General features: G+C 39.5%; 1 protein-coding gene across 7 annotated transcripts in view; it reads left to right on the top strand.

Annotated features, from left to right (window-relative positions):
• The window catches only part of kiz (kizuna centrosomal protein), a 196,178-nt gene that overhangs the window by 43,646 nt on the left and 129,161 nt on the right, over positions 1 to 23,371 (top strand). The window lies entirely within an intron of this gene.

Here is a 23,371-nt window from a genome sequence, read left to right as displayed (position 1 = left end):
CAGATTTGCATGTTTCAAGATCAGGTCAACACAGGTAAAGGCAAGGCTGTAATAACTTTTATAATAGCTTTTATAACTTTTCTGTAGGTATTGGTTGATCTACTATTTTTGCGGTACTTCAAATCCTATTTTCATTCTTCTGTCTCTCACTGTGAAGGCATATGATGCTTTTCCAGTCTTGGGTACAGGATGTACTATGACTACTTCATGGAGGTCTAAGTAGAAAAATAGAGAGGTCGTATTGGTATATGTTTCAGAGATGTTTAATCGACAAGAGGCTTTGTTATTGCGATTGCTGTCTCAGGCTGATCCATAATGTTTAATCCTGACTTGAATTTCTTACTCTACATAAGCATGTAAAATATGCCTGCTTCCACCTCTGAACATTACCTGTGTTACCCCATCTCTATTTCTCTGTTGCTAAAACCTCATCCATGCCTTTGACACTTCCAGACTCAGTTATTCCAGTGCTTTTCTGACCAGTCTCTTATCCTTTATTCTCCATATACTTCAGCTCATTTAAAATTGCACAGCCAATATGCTATCCTCAACCAAATACCATTTGCCCATCTTCATGCTGTAAATAATGAGAAGTATACTCGTCTGCACATCACATGTGGCCCACAGCCTCTCAAGCACATGCCTCACAAAGAGGGGGATGGATTTGGAGGGCTTTGTGCTGATTGTGGGCTTAATGGCATGCTAAATCATTGACTGGAATGATTGGGTTTGAGGTATGTCAGACCATGCCTGTTTAGCTGCATCCTGTCTAAGGTCCATTTGATAGGGAAGCCTGCAGAGCTCAAGTGGGGTTTAGAGTGTTAGCTTTCACTTGGTGCTCTTGCATTTTACTTCATGTCATTGTGAGTGTTTATTGTGAATTTTTCTTTATAAAGATTATGCATAAAAATATAATGGAAAATGCAGATTTGTTGTTCCCATGCATTCATCTGTGCTTCATTCAGCCAGCCAGTAGGAGGGGCATGAGGCTATCTCGGGGATGACATGTTCACTCATTCTTCTTTCCTTTCTAGAAGGAAGTGCTTGACTTCCAGTAGTTTTAATTTATTACTGCTATGGAATCAATGGATTCTAAAATTCATATGTTTCACATTTGACCTTGAAATTGTAAGTTGCTTTTTTAACTTGTGTAAAGTAAATCCATAAAAAAGCAGTACCATCAGTACAGTTCAAGGATGAGCTTTTATGTGCTCATCAGTGGAAAAGATGGCATTGCTGGAGATTGGAATACCATTCACTTGCACCTGGTGACAGTGCTAAGCCTTCTTGGATCAGGGATGCCATCAGTTACTTTCAGCATTAAGCTTCTCAACATTGCTCTGACAATGCACTTCTGTCAATCTTAGGAAAAGCAGTGTACTCTGCTGCTACTTCTTTGGTGCTGTTGCAGGCTGTTTACCATATTTATATGCATAAGGTGACCCATAAGTAAGATGAATTGCCAGAATTCCAATCCAAAAATCCATGACTCTCCTTTAAGGTGAAGGACAACATTGCATTTCTGTCAACCAAACTTGCCACCTTTATGTTAACAAAGAGCTGAAAGTGAACAGAAAACTGTTCCAGTTACAGAAGGCTTACTATAGTCATCATGGACCTCAAAGTAATTTAAATATCTTGCTGCTGTTGGAGCAAAGCACTTTCCTTTCAGCTGTTTTAAGCCTGTTGTTATTCCACTCCTTAAAAACTGTGATATTTAACTCTCCCCATTTCCCTTAGGCTCCCACTCCTGATTTATAAAAGAGGCAATTTAACAAGATTAGATATGAGTGCATATTACATGATGTTCCTAAACAATGGCATAAATTTCTTGTCTTACACATTAACAAGAAGAAAGATCCTGCATTTATACAGTGACTTATCATATTCACTAAGCTTTCCAAAGCACTTTACAATGAATGGATTTGTTTCGGAGTGTAGTCACAATTATTATACCGATAAATGCAGCAGTCACATTACACATGGTTAAATCCCACATACAGCAAATGAATGAATGACTAGATAATCTGCTTTTGGGTAGTCTTGGCTGTGGGAGGAATGTTAGCCGGGTCACTAAGAAAATCTCTTGCTCCTCTTCAAATAGTGCTAAAGACTGTTTAATATCAATCTGAACTTTTTTTTGACATCTGGTCCAAAAGACATCTGCATTAAATAATATGTGAACTTGCATCTTCCATTCTTACTCCAGGGAATTTAATTAATGCACCTGTTCGGTAATCTTTTGTCATTCTGTTCACTCCCACACAATAAGTCAACATATGTCTGGTTGACATCCAGAGTATATGCTTAGCCAGTGTTGCAACCTTTCTATTGCATGATATTCAGTAGTTGACAGCTGATACATAAATAAGAGAGGCATCTTCCTTGATCACTGAAATTGTTCTTGATCCTCCTACCTTAGAATCCTTCTGTTAAATATTTTTGTGATATTTCATGTTCTGAATTGCAAAAAAATATTTTGAATCACAGAGGATTGCAAATCTTTATTTTTTTGCCAGACACTGTCATTTTACCTCAATGACCTGGGTTCTAATCCTGCACAAACTGATTGTATGAACATTTTCTCTTGCAAGTGAAATCAATTTGGGAATTTTCCATCCAGTCCTTAGTGGACATGGGCACACAGCACATAACTAATCTAATTGCCACTAAATTGGCAATCTTTCCCAGAAAAGCAGGCAGGTTAGCTGGTATGGGAAAGAGAAAAATGACATATTAGTGTAATAGGGCATTCTAGTTAGAGGTTGGAACTAAAACATAACATTGTGTAGTGGGGAGCTTTATTCTGCATCTAATCATACTGGATTTGTTGTGGAATGCTTAATGTGCCAAAAAACAGCACAAAGCAACATAGCAGGTTATAATTAACGATTTGTTAGCTTTGCTTCTTTATTTTGTCAGCTCTTTGGATTATCAAATCCTACCAATTTGGATGGCTTTGTACTTAAGGTCTTTTACCCACTCTGCCTAAGCATTTGAGTATTCTTTCATGTTTGTCCATGCTTTTGTGTTGCAAGTTTGGCCTGGAGTAAATTTGGCAAGGACCAATGCTCTCGTACATAGTTGGCAGTACGAATCTTACAAATTACGTAACACCGATGAATGCCCAACAGCAAGTTGTTGAACTTTGTTGTTTACTGGACACAGACAGATTTTTGGGTTTGGTTCACAATATAATTAAGATGCTTGCCACTAATCTAGCTCAAGTATCAACAGGGTGTCATTTCATACTTCCACGAATCATTATTTGGAAAGTATGTTGATGCTGAGACATTTGTCTGTTTGTTGTACTATCTTTCCTATATCCTGATCCTCTGTCCAACATAAAAGGAATACTTGAATAAATAGGCATTGAGTAGGCCTGGTGAAATGTATCCCAGACTGTTGAGTGAGGCAAGGGAGGAGATAGCAGGGGCGCTGGCAATAATTTTCAATACCTCTCTGGCCATAGGAGAGGTGCCAAGTGACTGGAAGACAGCCAATTATTCAAGAAGGGAGGAAGAGATAAACCAGGGAACTACAGGCTAGTCAGTCTAACCTCAGTGGTGGGGAAACTATTGAAAGCAATTCTGAGGGACAGAATTAATCTACACTTGGGGAGGCAGGGATTAATCAAGGACAGTCAGCATTGTTTTGTTAAGGGGAGGTCATGTCTGACCAATTTGATTACATTTTTCGAAGAGGTGACCAGATGTGTAGATGAGGGCAATACATTTGACGTAGTCTACTTGGACTTCAGCAAGGCTTTTGATAAGGTCCTGCGTGGGAGATTGATAACGAAGGTAAGAGCCCATGGGACCCAAGGCAATTTGGCAAATAGGATCCAGAATTGGCTGAGTGGCAGAAAGCAGAGGGTGATGGTGGAGGGGTGTTTTTGTGACTGGATGCCTGTGTCCAGTGGGTTCCACAGGGATCAGTGTTGAGTCCCTTGCTGTTTGTGGTATATATAAGTGATTTAGATTTAAATGTAAGAGGGTTGATCAGTAAGTCCATGGATGACACGAAAATTAGTGAGGCGTGAGGTAAATAGTGAGGAGGATAGCCTTAGATTACAGGAGGATATAGATGGGCTGGTCAGATGGGCTGATCAGTAGCAAATGGAATTTAATCTGGATAAGTGTGAGGTGATGCACTTGGGCTGAGCAAACAAGACATGGGAATACACGATGAATGGTAGGACCCTGGGAAGTACGGAGGATCAGAGGGACCTTGGTGTAAATGTCCACTGGTCCCTTAAGGTGGTGGGGCAGTTAGATAAGGTGGTTAAGAAGGCATATGGGAATACTTGCCTTGATTAGCCAAGGCATAGAATATAAGGGCAGGGAGGTTATGCTGGAACTGTATAAAACGCTGGTTAGGCCACAGCTAGAGTATTGCGTGCAGTTCTGGAATCTGCATTATAGGAAGGATGTGATTGCACTAGAGAGAGTGCAGAGGAGATTTACCAGGATATTGCCTGGGATGGAGAGTTTTAATTATGAGGACTGATTGGATAGACTGGGGTTATTTTCCCTGGAGCAAAGGAAATTGAGGGGGGGGCATGATTGAGGCGTATAAAGTTATGAGGGGCATAGAGAGGGTAGACAGGAAGGTACCTTTCCCCTTGATGGAGGGATCAAGAACCAGGGGGCATAGATTTAAGGTAAGGGGCAGGAAGTTTAGAGGGGATGTGAGGAAGAATTTTTTCACCCGGGGTGGTGGGAATTAGGAGCTCACTGCCTGAAAGGGTGGTAGAGGCAGAAACCCACATAACATTTCAGGAGTATTTGGATGTGCACTTGCTTTGCCATGGCATACAAGGCTATGGGCCTAGTGCTGGAAAATGGGATTAGAATAGTTAGGTGCTTGCTTGACCGGTGCAGACTCGATGGGCTGAAAAGCCTTTTTCTGTGCTGTAAACCTCTATGACTTTGTGAGAGCTGGTACTAGAGTACTGCAACACCTAAGTTGTAAGCCAATCCACTGTCTCAGGATACCAGCAAATCTATTAACTGCTGCTACATAAGTTCACAATCTCATGTTCTCCTGCCTAAGAATTCCTATCTTATACCCATGAATGATTTAACAATAGCATGCATTTGTATTGTGCCTTTGACATAGTAAAACGTCCTAAGACGCTTCACAGGAGCATTATTAAACAAAATTTGGCATTGAATCATATTAGGAAGCAGGACGACAGATGACCAAAAGCTTGGCTGAAGAGGTAGGCTTTGGGGAGCATCTTAAAGGAGGAGAAAGGAGTAGAGAGGTTTAGGGTGGGATTACCAGAGCTCTTAATAGAGACAGCTGAAGGTGGAATGATTAAAATTGGGGATGCACAAGAAGTCAGAATTAAAGGAGTGCAAAGATCTTGGTAGGTTGTGGACCTAGAGGAGATTACAGAGATACTGAAGGGTGAAGCCATGGAGAGATTCGAAAACAAGGATGAGATTTTTTTTTAAGTGAAGGATTGCCAACCTGGGAGCCAGTGAGCACAGGAATGATGGGTGTGAGTTAGTATATGGGCAGCAGAATGTTTACGATCTCAAATTTATGGACGGTAGAAGAAGGGTGTCTGGCTAAGAGTACATTGGGATAGTCAGGCCTGAAGGCAATAAAGGCACAAATGAGAGTTTCAGCAACAGATGAACCGAGGTAGAGGAGAAGACTAGCAATGTTATGGAGATGGAAGGCAGTCTTGCTGGTGTAGTACATGTATGAGGTTCATCGTGAGGTCAAATGCAATACCAATGTTGCAAATGTTCTTATTCTGCCACAGACAGATGCCAGGGAGAGGGATGGAGTCGGTGGCTAGCAAATGGAGTTGTGATGGTGTGATTTTCCCAATATTTAATTGGAGGAAATTTCCGCTCATCCAATGGATGTTGGACAAGCAGTGTGACTCTTCAGTGCAATCTCTCCAGAAAAGAAAACAAGGGCAAATAGAGGCATCAGAGTGATTCTTGGCACGAGAAATCATAGGTGCAACTGCTGCCACAATGATGAAAGGGACAATGAATGAATTCTCTCAAAATGCTGGGCCCTTATGCCTTCATTCAAAGTGCTTTCTGGTCAATTCTAATTCTTGATAATACATTTGAACAAAACTATCTGAACCATTGGCTCACATCCCTCTAGGGTAGTAATAGTAGTCTGCAAAGCAAAAAAAAAGTGTTTCTGTCTCTTCTACTTGGCACTTTTCTTTTCCTACTTCTCTCTCTCTCACACACCTTTCTTTTCTCTCTCCTCTGCTTTTTTCTCACTTCCTTCTTCACTTGGTCTCAGTCTCAATATTTTCCAGTTCCGGTTGACTCTTTCTGTCCCTTTCAATTTAGTGCCTACTTTTCTCCTTTCTCTTGCTGTCTCTCCTCCAGTATATTTCTTAATTTCTTCATGTTTCTCTTCCATTTTTCTTTGCTCCTACTTCATGGCTGCATTTTTCTCTCATTTTCCTCTCTGCTGATGTTTATTTCTTTCTCTCCCTCACCACCCTCTCACTTCACTTTTATTTTTCTGTTCTTCACTTTCTTCCCCCTTTCCGTCTACTTTTCTCTTTTCTCCTCTTTTCCCTTTGTCTTTGCTACCTCTTCAACAGGCATCATTTCAATTTACTTTTTATGGCATGAGAAAGATTAGGCATGTTGGGTTTTGCTAAATGTCGGTTGAGACTAACCTGACATTTATGTTTGGTTGCAGCAGTGCAGTCCAAGTTGTTCATATATTGGAACCCCTTGCTTAGCTCTTTACTAAGTAACTGTACAGAGATGTACAGTACTTAACTGTTTTCACAGGAAATGTAAGATGAGAGCTCCTGGAACAAGTTTGATTGCCCACAGCATCTGCTTGTTCACTGTAAACAGTACACAAACAGAAGAAAGAATTCTAATAGAGAATGCTGATTTCCTACAGCCACTAATTTGAGAATTGTACCTGCAGAGTGCAATTTTGAATCAAGAACCAAGTTATACTGCAAACTGCACTGAGCTGACAAAGGAGTTCTGTTTTTGAATGTACAGTTGCAGGTCTTTCTTGGGTGATTTAGTTTGCATGTTTGAAGGCAGTGGGATCATCCAGTTTCCCTTAATGTTCAAAACTTTGAAAAATAAAACTGTAAAATCCCAGGAGAGCCAGTGGACTATATGGGTACTTTTGAAATCCAGCTTTGTACTGAATTGGGGTTTTATAATACTGGATATGAATTCCAAGCAGTGTAAGACTCCCTACTGAGGTTTTCTTTCATTGTTTGTTTTTTGAATACTTGGGATTCAGGTCACCACCCTGATTCTTCAGTCATGTTGCCAATTCCACATTGTGAACCCAAATATGCTTTTCATTGACATGAAAAGCGGCAGTGCTACCACAGCTTTAAAAAAAATAGCTGAGGCAGCTTTCTCCTCTACCTGGTGGATGAGGTGACCTGTATTTTACTTTATTATGGAGAGAAGAATTGGCACAAAGTGAAAAAATAACAAAAAAAAGCTTCCTGAGGTAGTGAAAAGGGGAAAGAAAAGAATTGATGAGAGGAAAGAACAATTATGGCAATATTTATGATGAATTATGGATGAAGCATTGGGATATTTCTACAATTATGTAAATGGAAACTACTTTTTGCTTGTTTGCTTGCATTGCTGCTAAGCTGGGTAAAGCAATGCTCAGTATACTTAGTGAAACATATCAGTGCAGTGCAGCTCACTTACCTCCAACTTTTAGTGCAGCTCTTTCTATAGGTGAGTAAATATGCTCTAATAAAAGTTGAAATATAAAGTGGTTTAAAACAGATGCGATAATGGTTACTGGAATGCAAACTTGGATGTAAAGTAAGGCTATTCCAAGCAATCCATGCTCTAGCTGTTTTTAATTGTCTATGCTTCAGGTATGTGGCATTTGTGAGAATCTCATAACTAGAATTTTTCTAATTTTGACAGCTCTTGGTACCAATTGAAATAAGAAATAAGTAATATTTCATTGTCCCGTTTCAGCTTAAGTATTGCTGTATAAATTTATTTTGATATAGTATGTGTAAACATATCTAAGATTGGGTTTCAATATTATGCTCATTTGAAGGCTGCTGATACTGGGTTTTGCACAGGAAGGTATTCATCTTAAATAGATGATCACAGACTGCTCTCTAGAGGAAATAGAAAATGACAAAGGGCCTTCACAAAACAAAAATGGAGTGAAATATGAGTAATACAAGAACTGACTTTATTGGTTAAATTCCCCTTTGAATGTCATGTTTGTCTTATTTTTGAATGATATAATGTGTGTTTTTTGCTTGTGTTGAAAGATTATAGAAATATATTTTAGGAGAGTCCAGCAGTGGAGGCATCAGTTAAAAAGAATGAAAGGATTTTGAATTTTTATATTGAGGTCAACAATGCAATACTTGACACCTGTATGCCGACTCATCAGATTCAGGATCTCTGCAGCCTGAGCATGCTTAGTGTTAATCCACGTGGTGCAGCATAATGTCCCCAGAAGCACTCAGAGTCAGTGTTCCCGCCTCCTCCTACTGCGCTAGGCTCATAATGGCCCTGACTTTTATGCAAATAAGTCATTCTTCCAATAATGCAGTTTGGAGTGGACATTTCAGGGCAAATTGTGCCAAAAACAATTTTTTTGCCTGCAGCTTGGCCCTTTCCTTTCAATAGGACCACCCTTCTCTCTGTACTTTATCTACTTTGGTCTCCAATACCCATTTAATGAAAGAGTCATTGTGCACTGATCCCACTTATCATGGGAAACAGCAGCAGCAAAATACAGACAGTCAGCGGCCCTTCTATTGCTGCTAATGCTGCGCATTCCAGTTCCTAAACCTCAAGGGACTGCCTGCGTATCATGCCCTTAGTGATAGGAGTGCCATTGAAATAATTAAATGTATGATGCCAGCTCATTTTGATGCAGACACACACAACACCTAAGTAGCAGTGGTCCCAGTGGCACTGTAGGAGCAATATTATTAGTTCCTTTGAAGGTCTGTCCTTGGCTTCTTCCTTATTTTTCATCTACATGCTGTCCCTCAGCAATACCATCCAAAAACATAATGTCAGGTTGCACATGTATGCTGACAACGCCCAGTTCTACGTCACTGCTATCTCACTTGACTCCTGCACTGCCTCTGTGTTTTTAGACTGCTTGGCTGCTGTTCAGCCCTGAATGAGCCAAAATTTTCTCCAGTTGTACTTTTGGAAGACCATTGCCTTTGGCACTACCACATTCCCTAACTACAGATTCCGTCTCCCTTCCTGGTCTCTGAATCACCTTGGGATGTTTTACTGCCTTAAAACTGCAACATAAGTGCAACTTATTATTGTTTCATGATTTGAAAAACAGAAGTTTGAAGAATTGCCAGCTATACAGAGGTCTGTAATCAATATGATTTCAGCACCACACGTAGTGTGGATGGAAATGAACTAATTACGTCAAGTTAACAACAATTTGAACCCTGTTCACAACACCCTAATCTAGCAGAGTTATAGCACTCTTAGATACAATATTATGTGTGTAAGAATGCTACTAAATGTTGGGCGGAATTTTATTGCATTCCCATCGGCGGGATCTTCCAGTCCTGCTGAAGTCAATGGACTTTTGAATGGTTCGCTGCATTTTACAGCCCCAATCCCACTGTGACAGGGCTGTAAAATTCTGCCTGTTGTCTCCTGAGACTGTTGATTTTGCTTATGCTGTTAGGGGACATTTTTCATTGCATGCATCCCATCATGGCGTTTGAATGCTGCACTCTGAGGGCTGAGGGTGGAATGAATATGCTCAAAAAGGTTAAAATATTTTATGTCATAGCTTTGTAAATCGCTTAGCACATTTTAAACTGCTATAATTAAATTGATGCAGATTGGAGCCTCATGTTTGTGAGCAGTAAATTTTAATCCATGAAACCAGAACCTTGTAGTAAACCAGTTAGTGCTCGGAGGTGTTAATGAGAAAAAAATAGGAAAGGCAAGGGTATATGAGTGAACATTCTATTAGTCACTAGTCTGCCAAAGTGGTTCATGCTGTTATAAAAGCAAAAAACTGAGGATGCTGGAAATCCAAAACAAAAACAAAAATACCTGGAAAAATTCAGCAGGTCTGGCAGCATCTGCGGAGAGGAGCACAGTCAATGTTTCAAGTCCGAATGACCCTTTAACAGAACGAAGTAAAAATAGAAGAGAGGTGAAATATAAGCTGGTTTATGGGGGGGTAGGGGGGACAAGTAGAGCTGGATAGAGGGCCAGTGATAGGTGGAGATAACCAAAAGATGTCAGAGACAAAAGGACAAAGAGGTGTTGAAGGTGATGATATTATCTAAGGAATGTGCTAATTAAGGGTAGAAAGCAGGACAAGCAAGGTACAGATAGCCCTGGTGGGGTGAAGGGAAGGGATCGAAATAGGCTAAAAGGTAGAGATAAAACAATGGATGGAAATACATTTAAAAATAATGGAAGTAGGTGGGAAAAGAAAAATCTATATAAATTATTGGAAAAAAGGAGGGGGGTGGGGATGGAGGAGAGAGTTCATGATCTAAAATTGTTGAACTCAATTGTTGAACTCAATATTCAGTCCGGAAGGCTGTAAAGTGCCTAGTCAGAAGATGAGGTGCTGTTCCTCCAGTTTGCGTTGAGCTTCACTGGAACATTGCAGCAGGCCAAGGACAGACATGTGGACATGAGAGCAGGGTGGAGTGTTGAAATGGCAAGTGACAGGGAAGTCTGGGTCCTTTTTTTCCCCAATAATTTATATAGATTTTTCTTTTCCCACTTACTTCCATTATTTTTAAATGTATTTCCATCCATTGTTTTATCTCTACCTTTTAGCCTTTTTTGATTCCTTCACTCCACCCCACCCACACTAGGGCTATCTGTACCTTGCTTGTCCTGCTTTCTACCCTTAATTAGCACATTCCCTAGATAATATCACCATCTTCAACATCTCTTTGTCCTTTTGTCTGTGAGATCTTTTGATTAACTCCACCTATTACTGGCCCTCTATCCAGCTCTACTTGTCCCGTCCCCCCCTTAAACCAGTTTATATTTCACCTCACTTCTATTTTTACTTAGTTCTGTTGAAGGGTCATTCGGACTCGAAACATTAACTGTGCTCCTCTCCGCAGATGCTGCCAGACCTGCTGAGTTTTTCCAGGTATTTTTGTTTTTGTTTTGGTTCATGCTGTTATTGTTTTAATTAAATTTCATTGCTGTTTATTGAAGGAAACATTCTGCTATTGGTTTCTCTTGGCAAAATTTCCCATTTCATTATTTGGATGTATTTTCATTTTCTATGATTCACAACATTAGCTGATGACAGCAAGTAAGACGTTTTACTAATTAGTTTAAATTATAAAAACAAATTTTGAACTAAATGGAGATCTCTACACCTTCAATATCTTGTCCTAGATAGACATATTATTTACACTAGAAAATTGGTGTGCCATTTTGTTGAATGCCTTTGCAAGAATTCTGGGGCACATATTATAAAAAGGATGTAGAGGCACTGGAGAAAATCCAAAAAGGCTTTATAAGGATAGTAGCAGAACTGAATGGTTACACCTGTCAGGGAAGATTGAAACGGCGCAGATGTGAGTGGGAGCAGGGGGGTTGGTCTTCTCTCGAGAAAAGAGAAGACTGAGGGGTGACCTTATAGACATCATCAAAATTATGTCTGATAGGGTAGACTTTGAGAAGCTGTTTACTGTTATGGAGGAGGCCAGAGCTAAGGGCCATAAATATAAGATAGTGACTAATAAATCCAATGGGGAATTCAGGAGAAACTTCTTTACTCAGAGCGACTAGAATGTGGAATTTGCTACCACAAAGAGTAATTGAGGCAAATAGCATAGATGCATTTCAGGGGAAGCGATGCTTGAAGGATAAAGAAATAGGTGATAATGTAATAGGAAGTAGAAGGGTCAGAGGAGGCTTGTATGGAGCATAAGCACTGGCTTAAATCAGTTGGGCCAAATAACCTGTGCCTGTGCTGTGTCTTCTGTGTAATTTCTTCATGTAGTTTATTTCACAGTTTATATTTTACAGTTTCCTTTTCAATTTTTCATAATTACCCTTGGTCTATAGATTGGTTTCAGATTTGCACCTAATTTTGCTTTTATGTTTGTTTTTGAAATGTGGATGGTATTGTCATGGCTGCGTTTATTACCCTTTGAATAAGAAGTTGCTGTTTGGCCCTTTGCTTTGTAGCAATGCTTGTGTGCAACTTATTGTCATGCAAGGTCACTTCAGAAGGCATTAAGAGTCAACCACGTGGTGGGGACTAGAGTCATGTGAAGGGTAATAGGTAAGCTTCCTTGAAGCACATTGGTTGGACTCTTAAACCAATGTGACAGCTTTCGTGGTAATTTTTCTGGTGCTAGTCCACCGATTATGAGATATGTGAATTCAGTTTTACAATTTGCCATGGTGGAATTTGAACTCAACTTCTAGTTTTTATTTACTGATACATCAGTTATTTGTTGCCAGTGAGAGAAACACACTATTTAAAAGAGTGGTGCCTTCTGGATAATATATTTTTTCACTTTTATTTTCTTAAACTCGACATTTGTGAAACATCAGTTTTCATGTAAAAATGACACATTTCAATGAGAAGAATAGTCTGAAAAATAAAAATGATTAAGTTGTAATAAAGAGAGCTTCATGATAAAATAACAATTTTAAGTAAACCTAATTTAGGTTAAGCCAAAGAAGTTATTTAAAATTTTGATACCAAAATTTTGATGCTTTTATATGAAATTATCGACGATTAGAGTTGCAAAAATGTTTTCTATTGCACAGCTGAAAATAATGAACAATGAAATCAGCCTTTTATAGTAACTGCTGGCTTCTGATCTTTTGTAGTATAATCAAATAAATGATGCAGTTGAAATCCACAGCAGATTATTCCATCAATAAAGGTAGTAAAGCTCTTTTGAATTAAATGGCTGTAATGTCTTGTAATAACTTGGAGCACATTGCCAAGAGTAGTCACTTGTGAATGTGTGCACAAACCCTCAGTTAGTGGATAATGTTATAAGTAAAATGGCACCAACTCTATATTATTCAGGGAAGTTGCATTGCTGGCAGCACACTTGTCCCTTAGGCTGCAGCATTCATTAGGAAAAGCTGACTCGGCTGAAGCTGGAAAGAGATGATAACATGTTATGATTTTCATATTTAATACATTCCTTGGAAGAGTGTGTGTGCTGCAGATTGATAGAAGAATCAACTGCTACTTTTCGTGAAAGACTTTCTACTGTGCCCCACAGCTAAAGATGGAATCACTCAGCCAAGAAATTAACTTTTCGTCTTTTACCTGCCTTATATATCAACTGGGCTGGTTTGTAGCAGCCAGTCAACACTATTATACATTTAACTGTTTTGTATTTAAGACTCTTATCAGAAAAGAAACAGAACCTGTGCTATTTGTTGTTGGGAAGATGGTTATTTTTTTACTTCAGTGCATCAGGAGGGATTAATCAGAATTTGCTTGGGTTTATTTTTAAGATTAAAAAGTTAAACATACATCTGAGAAGGGCTTTTTTTTTAAAGTACATTCTGAAAGCTACCCAGTAATTTTAGGGAGCAATGTTGACTCTGAGGTCATCTTTGTACTGTGATACTGACAATAAAACTAGCATTTTGATCAAAGTTTAAGGTAAACTCAATTTGTAGGAGGTTCACATTGTATAAGTAATAGCCTTAATTGAGTAACCTTTTTAATGACTAGACTATTATAATTAGTTCACAGAATAAAGCCATTCACATACAATTTGTGACTTACGCATACAAACATTAAAGCAGACTTTGTTCAAAGATGCAGAATAAAATTTGTTTATATACAGTAATTTTTTAAAACTTGGAGCTCTTCTTCAAGGAGTACTTAAAATGTTCCTTGCTTTTTGTTCTTTCCCCTTCATGATGTTCAGATTCTAATCTTTACTAAAAATAATTCCTGTGAACTCTCTCTCCATCTACTCTCTGCAAAAAGACAAACACCAGGCATTATACTCACCACTATGTATCTTCCTTGTAATGTGGGATATATCTCCTCCAAAGTTGCTGCTAGCACTGCTGACTAATTGATTTGCCAAGCAGTAAGATTCAAGTGGTGAGATGGACATCACCATACTGTGTTGATAGTACACAGCCAATTTTGAAAGTGCCACCATAGATTTGCAGTTTTAACTCCTGCTGGTAAATATGCCCATAAAACAGAGAAAGCAGCAGGAGAAAGATAGTGGTGCCCGAGAAAGCTTGTGTATTGCCAGCAAAACTACTGCTTCTGCTCCACATCTCCACCTTCCTCTCCTTTAAGATCTCACTCAAAAAGCACTTATTTGACAAACGTTTGGTTGCAACTCCTAATGCCTTCTTTGGCACAGTTCCATTTATTAACTGTACCTCTTTACACCCTGATTTACCTTGTTGCTTGATCTTTTTTTTAATTATTGTACCGTAACCCTGATTTATTTCAATAGTTAGCAGGAAGAACCAGGATGTTAAAGGCTGGTCTGGGAGGAGCAGCAAAGTAGCAGCCACGATTTTTTAATATTGATTTCAGAACAACCTTGTTTTGCCCCCCACTTGTGTGTACCAGTCTGATAAAATTCTCTCTAGACAGGTTGCATCCCTACAATGCAGCAACTATGTAATCCTTTGGTGCTGATGCCCAGAGCTGGGGAAAAATCCCAGTCACAATTGACAGCTTGACAGATTCTGGGAAAAGCATTGTTTTTTTGCCCCTGATTACCCCCCCACCCCGCCCCCGACCCTTCCCTAAACCTTTCAGTTTCTGACTCCATCATATTGCTGCTTTTTTGGGATACAAAACTCTGAGTGTGAATTCCTAATCTGTTAATAATTTTCCACCACTCTTCTGTGCTTCCTATTTTCATGTCACTTCTGCTACTGGCAGCTTCCCAGTTGCCCTGTCATCATGCCTTTGCCAAGCTTACTAATGTTGCCTTTCTTGCTTCTTGCTTATCGCTCCTTAGTCAATGCTGAGTTGGTGGCCCTCTTTTATTCCTGGCCTGCTGGCTTTCTCTTGCTGCTGGCACTCCCATTGCTGCTGGCTCATAATTGTAGTTTCTGTCACTGCATCTTCTGCTCTTCCTAGTTTCCTTGCTTCTGCTGCCAGTTTTTCTTCTGTGGCCAATACGTCTCTTTTGCTGGCTGTTTTAAGGTTACCACTGCCTTATTTCAGTAACACGTGGAACCAGAGCCTGGCAAGCCCTTTAGCACTACCATCCCTGACTTACACTGGTTACAAAGTAGTTGACTGCTGTTGATGGGTTGCTACTTGTGAATGAGTGGCTTCTAGGGGCTAGCTGCTTTTGGTGACTGTAGTCTGGTACATTGGCCAGTCCTCCTGACCTGTGTGACTGAACTACTCAGAGAGCTATGAGGGTGTCAACTGTTTGGGTTTAATTACATTGTGTTTGCAAATCACAGAATACCATATACATCATAAAGTATTTATGTATATTACACAATCTATTCCAAAACGTTTGAAAATTTATCAAATAAGTTGTCAAAATAAAAACTCTTATGACTGGGGCATGCCTTAAATCCCTTAAAACTCTACATTATGTACATTATTCCCATTTCTATAAATATCACTGTATAATTTTTCTATCCCATAAACACTGTTGTAACTACAGCCACAGTTAAAATGTAACATTGCCAAAAAAAAGCCTTGCTATTGTGATAGATTTGGATTCATTACTAATTATTTTTGTATTGAGGTTAAATTGTACAATTTCTGCCCCCAAAATAGCTCAGACTGTCTGATTTATTAGAAATTATTATTTCTGATGATTCTTGTGATTAAACTTGCATTTAGTTATCAGGGAAGGTTTGATTTTGGAAATATTTTAATAATTAATTAAATTTATATCCCAAGTATGGACGTGTAAATTGGGGAACAAAAATGTTTTATTGTGCAATTCTCTCTTAAAATTACATAATACTAAGATTGGCACTAATTTCTTATCCATGATCAATAGGTACTGTAATCTCACTAATGCACAGATTTTGTCTGGCTGCTAAAATAATTATAGTAGCAATGATTAATTCTTGGGGCATAAATATCAATAACTTATATTAGAGACTTGTATAAACCATGCACCCATGCATGCTTATTTCTAATACTTCGGTAAATTTTTGTATTTTAAAGTGCATTATTCTTCTGAGAAAAAAAAGTTTTAAAAAGCTTGAATGTAAACCTGGCATTGTCTTTGCAATCATTGGTTGTTTCTCACTTGATCAAAAATTCACAAAGGTAACATTGTTAGAAAGAAAAATCCCAGTGCTCCACTTGTACAGTGGAAATCCTCTCCAGAAAATAAAATTTATTGATTGTTCTTCAGTTACAAGCGTTTACGTGTTAAAGCAAATTATACCAGATGTACTTCCACTGATATTTTTTCATTTCTCATGGACATGACAGCATTGCAGTAAATCACCAGAACCATTTTCTTTTGGAGAGAATGATTGCTGCAGAAAGGTTTTGAATAGGAATTGCACAAGATACAGTACAACAACTGCACTGCCTACAGCTGCCCTAGAACCAAACTGTCATGGTCATTTTTGGTTCATATAATATAAAAATTGGGAAGATGGTTTACAAGATGTTTTAAATTTGAATATTGGCCATAGATTCGGGAATTAGATCTTATTCAAAATAGTCACATTTATTCAAAATGTTCATGTTATCTTCAAATGAATTTTCAAAAGAAACATTTCTAATAATTGAATGTGATGATGCTTCCTCTGTGAAATCTGAAAAAAAATTCAAGGAAAGGGCGAGTGAGATGTTTGCTTTGCTGAATGGAGTTCTGTTAGTGTGCAGCAAACTTTGTTTTCTGTAGACGATGTACAAGATGTTCACACCATAATAGTATTTGTTCACTGTTGAGGTCTTGAAAGGAATTAAATTGAATAGTTATTCCATTATGGAAGAGGCACATTGTTAAGATGTGCTGTGGTTTCGGAGACTATTCCTGCATCTCCTTATTGATATGAGCTGTATAGCCTCTTTATGTTATCGTAAAATCATCTGTTCTTTATACAAGCTAGTCATTTCTGCTGAAATAATGTAAATATCTGCATTGATTCTCTTTGTGAGATGCTGAGGGGATAATTTTAATTCAAGGCGGGAGTGTGGTAGGCAAGGAAAGAGATGAACAAGAAGTCTCTGTGATGTCACCAGCTGGAGGTCCAGGCGATTTTAACTACCTTGGCTCATTTTGATATGATTGTTTGTCTACTTACCTGAGTGCTTTGGGGAATGGGCAGCCAGCTGTTTTCTCCATGCAATTTCTGGCGGTTACCCCAAAACATATTTTTCCTTTCTCTCATCCAGCTGTTGCCTCTTAGCGACAACATCCAAAAGCACAGCATTAGTTTTTGCATGTATTGTGATGACTCCCAGCTCTATCTCACCACCACTTTTGTCAACTCCTCCACTGATGCTAAATTATCACACTACTTGCTTGACATCCAGTATTGCATGAGCAGGAATTTCCTCCAATTAAATATTGCGAAGACTGAAGCTGCTCAAAATTCTGCTCCCTAGCTATTGACTCCATCTCACTCCCTAGCAACAGTATGAGATTAAGTCAGTCTGTTGGCAACCTTGGTGTCACACTTGACCCTGAGATGAGCTTCCAGTCACATATTCGGGCCATTACTAAGGCTGTCTATTTCAACCTCTGTAATATTTCCCAATTTTGTCCCTGTCTCCGCTCATCAGGTGCTGAAACTCGCATTTGAGCCTTTGATACTTCTTGCCTTGACAATTTAACACACTACTGGCTGGTCTGTCACATTCTGTAAACTTGAGCTCATCCAAAACTCTGCTGCTCACGTCTTAACCCGCACCAAGTCCCACTCAGTTATCAAGCCTGTGCTCGCTGACCTACATTGGCTCCCAGTCAAGCAACATCTTGATCTTCAAATTTTCATCCTTGTTTTCAAACCCCTCCATGACCCTCCGTATTTCTATAATCTCCAGCCTCACAACCCTCTGAGATATCTGCACTCCTCTAATTCTGGCCTCTTGAGCATCCCCCATTTTAATCGCTCCACCATTGGTGACTGCATCTTCAGTTGCCTGGATCCTAGGCTTTGGAATGCCCTTCCTATACCTTTAAGCCTCTCTAACTTGCTTTCCTCCTTTAAGACAATCCTTAAATACCTACCTCCTTGACTAAGCTTCTGATCAGCTGACCTAATGTCTCATTATGTGGCTTGATGTCATAAGTTTTATAATGCCCTGTGAAGTTCCTTTTGATGTTTTATTACATTCAAAGCAGCTATTGTAAATATAAGTTGTTGTGAAAGCAAGAATGCACCTCTTGAAGTGAGTTTGCATTTCCTGGCTTTCGGATATTGTTCCAAAACTGTGGTAGGACTAATTATTCCTAGGCTGCCTCCACTGTTTCTGATGCCTTTGGAAAAGTCTTTGTGAGGAGGTCAGCAAGAAAAGGAGAGAGGCATTCTTCTCCTGCACCTGCAGGACCATCCCCAGAGTCAGTACCCTGAGTGACAGCAGCATCACCCTAGGACCTGGTTCGAGCTTAGAAAGATATTCAATAACCTCACAAAAGCAGAACTAGTGGAGGACACAGAGCAGAGATGAGGATTTCAGGGACCCAACAATGAAGGGAAAATTGCTTGCCTCTTCCAAGCAGTTATACCCATTGCTGCAAAGCCTGCCAAGGTGTTTCAGCATTATGGCTGAAAGTATGGAGAATTCAGTTTCCAGTCAACTCACATCATATCAATCCTATGCAGTTTACCTTGGAGAGTGTTACCACCTCCATGGATTTTGCAGATATATCCTCACAACAGGAGTCAGTATCACCAGCTTTTGCATCTTTGCTAGGAGTTCAAATGGTTGCTACTCAGGTGCTGAGCTGCACCTTGAAGAGATAAGTGTCCACTTTGGACAGATAGGTGGACTGAATGGATTGTAGCTTTCAAGGAGATTTCACCTTCTGTGATCTGCTCTCCCACAAATCAGTGGAAATGATGAGTTCCAGGCTCTTGAGTGTGGAAGAGGCACTATGGGAGTTGTATGTCAGTATGCTTGCTCCTTCCTCAAGCAACGGTCACCGTGTCAGCCAGTGAATTCGGCCAGACTGCCCTCATGCCAGCCAAGATGCAGCAGTACAAATTCAGTGGTCACAAGCATCTCATGTATCCCCACATGAGCAGCACGTGAGCTGCCCATCTGCTTTGCTGAGGTCACTAGGGAAACTAGGGATAGTGCAATAGAGTTAGGAAGTCCACTTACACAAAAGGTACCCTGGGTGCTCACTTGGTTGAAAAATGAATGGAAGGGAATTATTGTGTTGGGAATTATTCATCACTGTTATCACATTTAGCGCCTGTGTTTGCAGTGTGGTGTTATAGGAGCCTCAACGCCTAAAGCCAGGATTTTCTGGCCCTGCCATGGAGTATGTGACAGGCCAGCCAAAAGTCCATTGACTTTCAGTGGGACTGGAAGATCCCAGCAGCGGGCAGGGCAGGAAAATCCTGGCCTAAATTGATAATGTCCGTTGACATAGAAGTTGGCTGATTAGTTATAATGTTTGTTAATACAGGATTAAGGGAGTGTTGAAGGAGGACTATTAATGTAGGAGGCCTCTGGGCTGGGGGTTGGGAAGATAAACAGATCAGCTTAGTTGCAGAACAGTTCACTTATTCCTCACATCTCATGCTTTAAAGTGGCTGAGGTGTTGGTCCTCATGCTGCTGCTCTGTCACCTTTGCCCTGGTCTTGTTCATCTAATGGGGATTGTTCTTGTACCTCCAAATGCAGGTCTCTGTTTGAGTAGCCCTAAGATGTTTTCAGGAATCCTCTTGATGTTCCCCTGGTTTTGATGATAATTGTGTTGCTGAATGATGGTTGTTTTGCTGAGAGGTGTCATGAGTTGCGTGTGTAGGGGATATCCCTTGTACACCAGCTGCCATCCCACAAATGTTAAATATTAAGGGGATGGCGAACTGTTGCAGGATAAATGCAATGTGATGGTTACTGGGGATACCTTGCACAATCCTGTTTCTGTGATTGGAGATTACCTAGGCTTTATTAGAGTGATAACCTTTCATACTAATTTCCCTTATATAAAATGCTTTGGATGAGTTAGGAAGTTGAGTAAAGATGGTGGTGGATGGGATCAAATCACAAACTTGGCAGTAAGTACTTTACCACAAATATAGCCACCCTTTTCTGGTCGATTGTAAAATCAACTCTTGTTTGTTTGATCAATACTTGAATCAAAGTCTGACTTTTACTGCAAGAATGAGAGTGACCTAGTTGCTTATTAGTTGCTAAGTTATCTTCCCTTGAAAAAGCAAATCTCCAATTTCCAGGAGTAAATATTGAATATCATTTTGTAAATTAGTGGAATAAATTTGGAGAAGCCAAACATCTGTGAGTATTGAAAATGGTCATTATGTATTAAATAACTCATTAGTCATTGTTCACTGACAAAACCTAATTCTCCCGTATACACGTTTAACAAAAGGATTGGTGCAAAATATAATTTATTCCTCTTAAAATATATACCCTCATTATAATTCTCTAAGTTCTGGAACTCTGTGTTGTAAGACTGCCTGACCTTGAGTCATGTTTCTTTTATGCTGCATTTCATGGCAAGTTATGCTTATGGTTTGTTCACTACAGCTCACAACTCATTATAGCATGCAAAATTCTTGGCTCCCAAGGCTTGCTATAATGAGGGTGGGGCATGCCACTGATGCAGCTTTACCTTTTATTTAGGAGAGGGGTTGTGAAAATTGCTTCCACAGTTGTGTTTGGGGAGGGTAAGTAAGTCATCCAGTTCTCCCGCTGCTGATTGCTACAGGCTTACTTCTACTGGACATGCGTGCGTATCGGTGCAGGGTGAGGAAATGATCAGGTTCAATCTTGGCTGTGATGTGCTCTGTAATTGGATAGCCTGCTGGCACTCACTGCTAAGACTGATACATGAATAATGACCACTTGGGTGAGATATTAGAGGGCAACAAGAGTCCACGGAAAAATACTCCAGTGAGCGAAGGAACGCCTTCAGGAGGGAGATGAGAACATTTAAAAAAAATTCCACTGCTCTATATTGTCACCGCACTAATCGTAAAACTTGGTTTATGGAAAAGAACTCTGTTGTTGTGGATAGAAAATAAAAACTAATCCTTATTCCACAATTATAAAGTGCTGTTATGTTATGGCTCCAGTTTCTCTTGCACATCACAGTAAACGTCCCGAAATAAAATTCATCATGTAACAAATATGTGGAAATCTTCAAAATTAGTTTTTAGTTTATATATCCACTAATTCAGGGATTGGTGAATCGGTTTAAAAAAACAATTTCCTGATTTGGCCCTGCAAACATTTATTCTACCTGCTCCTAACTGAATGTGAGATGCATGCCTCTGTTGTGTTGGTGACATCATTATGCAAATGTGTGCAAGCACATCACTGATATGATGGGTGGATCCCAGGACCAGACTTTCAGTGCCAGTGTCTGGAAGGGAAAATAGCTTGATATATGAGAGCACAAGGTTGTTGTGCTTTTTGCAACCTTTGTCTCTTCTAGATCAGCTTATGCTGAGAGAATGTTTTCCAGACTTAACTGCATCTTAAACTCCAGGAGAACCAGCCTAGTTTAATGTAACTGCTTCAAGTACTGTATATGCTTGAGTTTTTGGAATTGCCATGCAAGGCCATAAAAGTGGTGTGTTCAGCTTAACAATGCCTTTTTAGTCTCATTACTTTTTTGAGGATTTGTGATATTCAAAATAAAATCCTTTTCTCAACCAGATTTTTTTGACTCCAATATTTCTCCATTGCTTTTGATGTGAAAAACAAAACCTGATAAAACTCCCCAGGGTTTTAAATTGGCAATACCCTCTGATTTTGAACATATTGCAATTATGTAAAATTTATTAAACAAAATCACAAACCTCCTGTCCCACTCACACCATCGTCGCTCCACCCCTCCAGCAAGCTTCACAATCCTCGCAGAGCCAGCTAATTCTCCATATTCAGAAGGTTCCCAACTGAGCCATACTAATGGACCACAACAAAACTATTTCTCCAATGCTTGCACAAAGGTGAATCCTGATTTCTAAGCCTTACTTCTTCCGATCTCTATGTGCTTTTACTGTGCTGAATTCCTCCTGATCTCTGACTTTTTTGTCTGGCCTTCCTCTCCCTTCTTTACTGTCTTCACATGTTACAGTAAATGGGAGGGTATAAAGTGTTGTAGAAAGAGGTGAGAGAGGTAAAGCAGAAGATAAACTGTAGGGAGACAAGGTACAGTGAAAAGAGGAGTTGCAGAAGTGTGTAAAAAGGAGGGAAGGGAGAAGATGATGAAAAGGAAAATAAAATGTAATATTTTATTTTGTAGCCTCACCTCCCCTCACAAAATCCCCCGTTTACCGCCACACCCAACCCCCCCTTCCCCCACCTCCTAAATATCTATAGTTTGAGAGGCTGAGAGGAATTTTTGGTGAAGCCAGATCAATTAAGTTTGAAGTGTTGGAACTTGGCCTTGAAATGTTTTAGAACTATTGGTAAAACAATACACATACGCACAATTTTGGCTCCAACAAACAAACCCCAAACTTTATTTCAGCATGCGGTGGTGCAGGGAACAAGGAAAGAACAGACACAGAGGCATGGGAAAGGGAGAGAGAAAGAGAGACTCTCCTGGTTGGGAGCAAGGAACTTTATTCAGGTTGAGTGAATAGGAGAAAGAGAGAAAGCCATAGTTGAACATGGGACAAGAGTAGACAGTTCGGATGAAGTGCAGTGAAACAGTGTTACAAGAGGGATTTGGGTTTCTTTGGCCCTGCTGAAATGACTGTTTATGTTGGACTGTGCTGGCCCATATTATGAAAAATATTACATGCTCTGACTGAGCAATGCCATGGAAGTTTCAGTGTCAGTTTTAAAATTAATGTGACTAAGTTAATTAGATAAAGATACAAAGTAAAATGGATAAATCTGTTACATTGCATCAGCCCAGTCTAGTGCCACTCAATGGTCTACTTTTCCATACTTCACTACTCACTGTGTGCCCATTCATACCACTTGCTGGGAGTATAGATCATTTCATTGTTTTTCAATTTAAGAATATTTTATTTGCATAACATATTGTGTGGAGTAGGGCTAATTTTCCCTTTCCCATTCACTCTACAGAACTGCCTCCTCAATTAATGCTCTGAAAATAGTATGTTGCAATAATTTGCTACTGCTGGTCTGAGATTTTATATCTATGATTTATTGTGATGATAAATATGAATAATTTGATAATTGACAGTTTGGAAAGATGTCATCATGTTCCCAGTATGGTCACTAATACCGGTGATTATGTTCTG

This window comes from Carcharodon carcharias, chromosome 2 (assembly GCF_017639515.1).
Source record: "Carcharodon carcharias isolate sCarCar2 chromosome 2, sCarCar2.pri, whole genome shotgun sequence".
Lineage (NCBI taxonomy): Eukaryota > Metazoa > Chordata > Chondrichthyes > Lamniformes > Lamnidae > Carcharodon > Carcharodon carcharias.
This window is presented reverse-complemented; position numbering and strand designations above follow the sequence as displayed.